At 34.5% G+C, this 7,599-nt stretch overlaps 1 long non-coding RNA gene across 1 annotated transcript; it reads right to left on the bottom strand.

Moving 5' to 3' along the window:
- Positions 1-4,301: 4,301 nt before the first annotated feature.
- LOC131803263 (uncharacterized) lies at positions 4,302-7,063 on the bottom strand. Its single transcript, XR_009342509.1, has 4 exons — positions 6,066-7,063; positions 5,507-5,947; positions 5,285-5,434; positions 4,302-5,223 (listed from the first exon to the last, which is right to left on the bottom strand). It is a non-coding gene; the product is annotated as an uncharacterized LOC131803263 (long non-coding RNA).
- Positions 7,064-7,599: the final 536 nt, after the last annotated feature.

Below are 7,599 nucleotides of genomic sequence, written 5' to 3'. Positions count from 1 at the left end.
ATCTGGTATTTAAAGTTCCAAATGGATACTACACCCTAAGACAGAAAATTGTCTTTGCAGGTCCACGTCCTCGTATAGCCCCAATATAACAGTACCTCCCTATATTCGGTATTTTGATGATTTTAGCGACATTATTCACTGGAATTGTTTCAAATTTGGTATTTTAAGTTCCAAATGGATTCTACACCCTAAGACTGAAAATTGTCTGTGCAGGTCCACGTCTTCGTATAGCCCCCATATAACGGCACCTCGCTATGTTCGGTATTTTGATGATTTTAGCGACATTATTAACCGGAATTGTTTAAAATTTGATAGTTGAAGTTTGTTATGGGAACTACAGTCTGTGACAGAAAATTGTCGGTGCGGGTCCAGTTTCGAATTTGAATATGGTAATGGCTTATGACAAACAATGCATATGTATGTCCACGTCGTATAGACCCCAACATAACAGCTATATTCGGTATTTTTAAAATTTTAACAGAATTTTTAAGGATTTTATTTTTTGAAAATTTCCAAATTCGTTGTAAATGGTGGAGGGTATTAAAAGTTCGGCCCGGCCGAACTTACTGCTTTTTATTATACCCTCCACCATACTATGGAGGGTATATTAACTTTGTCATTCCGTTTGTAACTCCTCGAAATACTCATGTCAGACCCAACAAAGTATATATATTCTTGATCAGCGTAAAATTCTAAGTCGATTTAGCTATGTCCGTCTGTCTGTCTGTCTGTCTGTCCGTCTGTCTGTCTGTCTGTTGTAATCACGCTATCTTTCGAATAAATTGAGATAGATGGCTAAAATTTTGCACACATGTTTATTTTTCCAGTAGGCAGGTTAAGTTCGTAAATGGGCCATGTAGGTCCACGTTTTCATATAGCTCCCATATAACGGTACCTCCGGATTTTCGGTATTTTGATGATTTTAGCGACGTTATTCACCGGAATTGATTCAAATTTGGTATTTTAAGTTCCAAATGGATACTACACCCTAAGATAGAAAATTATCTGTGCAAGTCTATGTCTTCGTATAGCCCCCATATAACGGTACCTCCCGATATTCGGTATTTTGATGATTTTAGCGACATTATTCACGGGAATTGTTTCAAATCTGGTATTTGAATTTCCAAATGGATACTACACCCTAAGACAGAAAATTGTCTTTGCAGGTCCACGTCTTCGTATAGCCCCAATATAACGGTACCTCCCTATATTCGGTATTTTGATGATTTTAGCGACGTTATTCACCGGAATTGTTTCAAATTTGGTATTTGAAGTTCCAAATGGATACTACGCCCTAAGATAGAAAATTGTCTGTGCAAGTCTATGTCTTCGTATAGCCCCCATATAACGGTACCTCCCGATATTCGGTATTTCGATGATTTTAGCGACATTATTCACGGGAATTGTTTCAAATCTGGTATTTGAAGTTCCAAATGGATACTACACCCTAAGACAGAAAATTGTCTTTGCAGGTCCACGTCTTCGTATAGCCCCAATATAACGGTACCTCCCTATATTCGGTATTTTGATGATTTTAGCGACGTTATTCACCGGAATTGTTTCAAATTTGGTATTTGAAGTTCCAAATGGATACTACACCCTATGTCTTCGTATAGCCCCCATATAACGGTACCTCCCGATATTCGGTATTTCGATGATTTTAGCGATATTATTCACGGGAATTGTTTCAAATCTGGTATTTGAAGTTCCAAATGGATACTACACCCTAAGACAGAAAATTGTCTTTGCAGGTCCACGTCCTCGTATAGCCCCAATATAACAGTACCTCCCTATATTCGGTATTTTGATGATTTTAGCGACATTATTCACTGGAATTGTTTCAAATTTGGTATTTTAAGTTCCAAATGGATACTACACCCTAAGATAGAAAATTATCTGTGCAAGTCTATGTCTTCGTATAGCCCCAATATAACGGTACCTCCGGATTTTCGGTATTTTGATGATTTTAGCGACGTTATTCACCGGAATTGATTCAAATTTGGTATTTTAAGTTCCAAATGGATACTACACCCTAAGATAGAAAATTATCTGTGCAAGTCTATGTCTTCGTATAGCCCCCATATAACGGTACCTCCCGATATTCGGTATTTTGATGATTTTAGCGACATTATTCACGGGAATTGTTTCAAATCTGGTATTTGAAGTTCCAAATGGATACTACACCCTAAGACAGAAAATTGTCTTTGCAGGTCCACGTCTTCGTATAGCCCCAATATAACGGTACCTCCCTATATTCGGTATTTTGATGATTTTAGCGGCGTTATTCACCGGAATTGTTTCAAATCTGGTATTTAAAGTTCCAAATGGATACTACACCCTAAGACAGAAAATTGTCTTTGCAGGTCCACGTCCTCGTATAGCCCCAATATAACAGTACCTCCCTATATTCGGTATTTTGATGATTTTAGCGACATTATTCACTGGAATTGTTTCAAATTTGGTATTTTAAGTTCCAAATGGATTCTACACCCTAAGACTGAAAATTGTCTGTGCAGGTCCACGTCTTCGTATAGCCCCCATATAACGGCACCTCGCTATGTTCGGTATTTTGATGATTTTAGCGACATTATTAACCGGAATTGTTTAAAATTTGATAGTTGAAGTTTGTTATGGGAACTACAGTCTGTGACAGAAAATTGTCGGTGCGGGTCCAGTTTCGAATTTGAATATGGTAATGGCTTATGACAAACAATGCATATGTATGTCCACGTCGTATAGACCCCAACATAACAGCTATATTCGGTATTTTTAAAATTTTAACAGAATTTTTTAAGGATTTTATTTTTTGAAAATTTCCAAATTCGTTGTAAATGGTGGAGGGTATTAAAAGTTCGGCCCGGCCGAACTTACTGCTTTTTATTATACCCTCCACCATACTATGGAGGGTATATTAACTTTGTCATTCCGTTTGTAACTCCTCGAAATACTCATGTCAGACCCAACAAAGTATATATATTCTTGATCAGCGTAAAATTCTAAGTCGATTTAGCTATGTCCGTCTGTCTGTCTGTCTGTCTGTCCGTCTGTCTGTCTGTCTGTTGTAATCACGCTATCTTTCGAATAAATTGAGATAGATGGCTAAAATTTTGCACACATGTTTATTTTTCCAGTAGGCAGGTTAAGTTCGTAAATGGGCCATGTAGGTCCACGTTTTCATATAGCTCCCATATAACGGTACCTCCGGATTTTCGGTATTTTGATGATTTTAGCGACGTTATTCACCGGAATTGATTCAAATTTGGTATTTTAAGTTCCAAATGGATACTACACCCTAAGATAGAAAATTATCTGTGCAAGTCTATGTCTTCGTATAGCCCCCATATAACGGTACCTCCCGATATTCGGTATTTTGATGATTTTAGCGACATTATTCACGGGAATTGTTTCAAATCTGGTATTTGAATTTCCAAATGGATACTACACCCTAAGACAGAAAATTGTCTTTGCAGGTCCACGTCTTCGTATAGCCCCAATATAACGGTACCTCCCTATATTCGGTATTTTGATGATTTTAGCGACGTTATTCACCGGAATTGTTTCAAATTTGGTATTTGAAGTTCCAAATGGATACTACGCCCTAAGATAGAAAATTGTCTGTGCAAGTCTATGTCTTCGTATAGCCCCCATATAACGGTACCTCCCGATATTCGGTATTTCGATGATTTTAGCGACATTATTCACGGGAATTGTTTCAAATCTGGTATTTGAAGTTCCAAATGGATACTACACCCTAAGACAGAAAATTGTCTTTGCAGGTCCACGTCCTCGTATAGCCCCAATATAACAGTACTTCCCTATATTCGGTATTTTGATGATTTTAGCGACATTATTCACTGGAATTGTTTCAAATTTGGTATTTTAAGTTCCAAATGGATTCTACACCCTAAGACTGAAAATTGTCTGTGCAGGTCCACGTCTTCGTATAGCCCCCATATAACGGCACCTCGCTATGTTCGGTATTTTGATGATTTTAGCGACATTATTAACCGGAATTGTTTAAAATTTGATAATTGAAGTTCGTTATGGGAACTACAGTCTGTGACAGAAAATTGTCGGTGCGGGTCCAGTTTCGAATTTGAATATGGTAATGGCTTATGACAAACAATGCATATGTATGTCCACGTCGTATAGACCCCAACATAACGGCTATATTCGGTATTTTTAAAATTTTAACAGAATTTTTTAAGGATTTTATTTTTTGAAAATTTCCAAATTCGTTGTAAATGGTGGAGGGTATTAAAAGTTCGGCCCGGCCGAACTTACTGCTTTTTAACTTGTTGTGCTTTAAAATTTAACTTTCACTTCACTTTATCACGGCGGCGGGGTCAAGTATCGTGTTGATCGATTTTACGCAAAACTTCGAATGAATATCTCGTTCTCATCAAAGCCGTCACCAACTGCATTTTTGCTTTGACTTTTCCAATGCTGACTGGAAAAGAGAACGAAGACTTGTAAATACATAATAGTTTGGTACCGCTTGCGTATGCATGTATGTGTGCATATTAAATGCGTACCGCTACGGTACAGTGGTGCGCCAAATAAATAGCACGCACATTGTTGGGCAAAAAAATAGCAACATCTAAAATATGTTGGGTACATTCATGTACAGTATCTTTGTTAATTCATTTACAAACCAAAGAGGTCTTAGATATATATGTTAAACTCAAGAATAATAAATTCATATTTTGACTTGTTTTGCAAAATTAAGTTTGTAAATATTATTTAATCATTGTTACAAAAGTTCATTTTTTCCTTACATATCATATTTTGTAAACAATTCTACTTAGTTGTCATTCATTTTTCAGTCCATTTTGATTTGTTTTTAACAGGAATATATTGAAAATATTTTCAACATACAAGTTCTTATAAAATACTATAACTTTCTTAAGTTATATAGTGTATAAATGTTAGGAAACTGTATGAGGTCACCATCAAAATAAACAAAAATTTCATGTGTATCGTCCAGACTTCCGATTCCCAATATAAAAGGCTGAATATGTTCTTTCATCTTTAACAAAAAATCCATATGGTCGTGTAATTCTTGCAAAATCGTTCCCAAAAACAAAAACGTCTTCTGGGAGTCCTTTATTGTAAAGCGAGATTTTTCCTTATTTCCGAGTTTTGTTTTTCGAACTTGCCGCCCAGTCGGGAAAAGAACATAATGTAAAATCCATAGGGTTTTCACTACAAATGTGCCCCGATCTGCAAAATAATAACGTTAAATTAGGTTTGATCGATTTGTTGAAGACTTGAAGACTCTTACCGTTTTCCAAATCTTCGTCCTGCAGACTTTCTAAAATTGTTGACTCACCATGACATTTAAGTTGCTTAAATTTTTTTAGAAAGTTAACCAACTTTCGGATTTTTTGGTCCCAGTTGAGCATTTTGTTGTGCGATTTAATTCAATATCAATCTGAATTAAAAACAGTTTTTGTAGAATTACGCCAAAGTTGTCAAATGTTTACTATTTGATATATTTACTCACCAACTTATTTGACGTCGTAGGTGATTCGTTTTCCAACATAAAAAGCTCTTTGCTTTGTTTTTCAGTCGGAAATAAAGACAATATTTGCGTTTCGAGTTTGTAGCTTGTTGGAGAGTCATCGGTGTGTCTTTTCTTGCAAAATGCTGGGCAGCAATGTTTATAATTAAAACTTTGTAAAACTGTAGCACACGTTCCCCATTTTTATTACTTTGCAATAGCTCCAACATATTGACGTTATCGACTTCTGTATCAGATGAGTTACACGAATCGGCTTTTTTGGAAAAAACTAGAGAACTTGAACATTCTGCCCAAAATGGATGGTTAATCATATCTCCACTTTGTGAAATAATGAATGAACTGGGCCTTGTCTCCAATTCTGTGTCAGCTCTTTTACTTGTTTCTCAGTTAGTATTTTCAAAATATCAATAGAAATATGTTCACCTATAAGCAGTAAACGTTATTATACCACAAAAGACAAAGGAAAAGTAAAAAGAATAAGGGACTTATTAAATATTTTTTCAAAATATATTATAGGGTAAGCATATAAGTTTAATCTTACGTATGAGTATGTCCAATTTGTCTTCTACACCCCATGATATTAGTAAGTTTTTTAAGGCATCTTCTTCGCCACAGCTCAAAGCCTCCGAGTTTGTTTCAGACATTTTAAATATAAAAAAAAATTATTTAGCATGGAAAAAGGTATTTTTAAATTGTTTCTTTGAAACGAAGCATATTAGCGGTATTAATCAATGTGGCCGGTGGTCCAATTAATTCGTCAAGTTTCAAAACGGTATATTCTCCTTTATCATTTGGAATAATTTCAAATGCAGTGTAGTGTTTCAAATACGTACTGTTTAGAACTTGTTGACAAACCAAATAAACTGTGAGTTGTGAAACAACGATATTAACAATATTGTATACATCATCTTTTTTTGTTGCTACAAAATACGAACTTTTGTATGTGATATTTTTATAAACAACTTTTTCAAAAGTCTTTATAGTATTCTTTGCAACTTTTAATTTGAGGCTTATAACGTCCAGCAAATAAGGCTTGAGGCTTATAACGTCCAGCAAATAATCTTGACACTCGCTGGTATTGGAGCAAATAATGTCGGGAATCTCAGTTTTTTCTAACAAAAAATCTGCAAACACAAATTGATATTTTTTTGCCATGGAAGCAGAAATATTTTTTCTAGACGTGATTGCGTGAGCATACAATTTAAAGCTCCTATGTTTTGCCTCATACGGAAAGCCTTTATAAGGCCGCAAGCCTTTATAACTTCAGGATAATGCGTCAGTATATGAAACTTAGGTTTAAGTTTATCATTAAATAACTTGAGATACATTTTATTGTGTCTTTTTATATTACTTTCCAAAGAATTTATCATGAAGTCGTCCACCCGACAAGTCAATATAGTACATACTATTACAATTAATGTTAGTACGAGCTGCCAAACTTCATCGTCACGTGGCACGAAATCGCCTACCATAATGGGAAAATATGTAACAAAAGTTAGCATTTCACGAGCAGACATTTTTAAATGCGCCTAACCTTTTTTTTTTGCCACAGTGGTCGATAAATAATATTTTGAAATTCATTGGAGTTCTCAAGTTCATGACAAATCGACCGCATTTGGTAAAAATTAATATTTTTTCTGGAATTTTTTTGAACATAAATGCCATAGGCATTGTTGTCATTTTTTGGCCAAATTTGAGTGGACCAACCCTTTAGTATGAGCTAGTGTTTCTCTTCGATCAATCACCGATTTTTTTAGATCTTGAACAAGATTAATCTTTTTTAGTTTTTCGGGCAGCAAATACTCCGTTTTAAGCTTATATATATATATATATATATATATATATATATATATATATATATATATATATATATATATATATATATATATATATATATATATATATATATATATATATATATATATATATATATATATATATATATATATATATATATAAAGTAAAAAAGTAACATCTTTTCTTCAAAAATTATAGTTTGAATGCATACTTGTTAGGAATTTAATAACGTTCTCGCTAACTCTTTCAAATTTATTTTTTTCCAAATCAGGTTGCAA

This window comes from Musca domestica, unplaced genomic scaffold (assembly GCF_030504385.1).
Source record: "Musca domestica strain aabys unplaced genomic scaffold, Musca_domestica.polishedcontigs.V.1.1 28, whole genome shotgun sequence".
In the NCBI taxonomy this organism is placed as follows: Eukaryota; Metazoa; Arthropoda; class Insecta; order Diptera; family Muscidae; genus Musca; species Musca domestica.
This window is presented reverse-complemented; position numbering and strand designations above follow the sequence as displayed.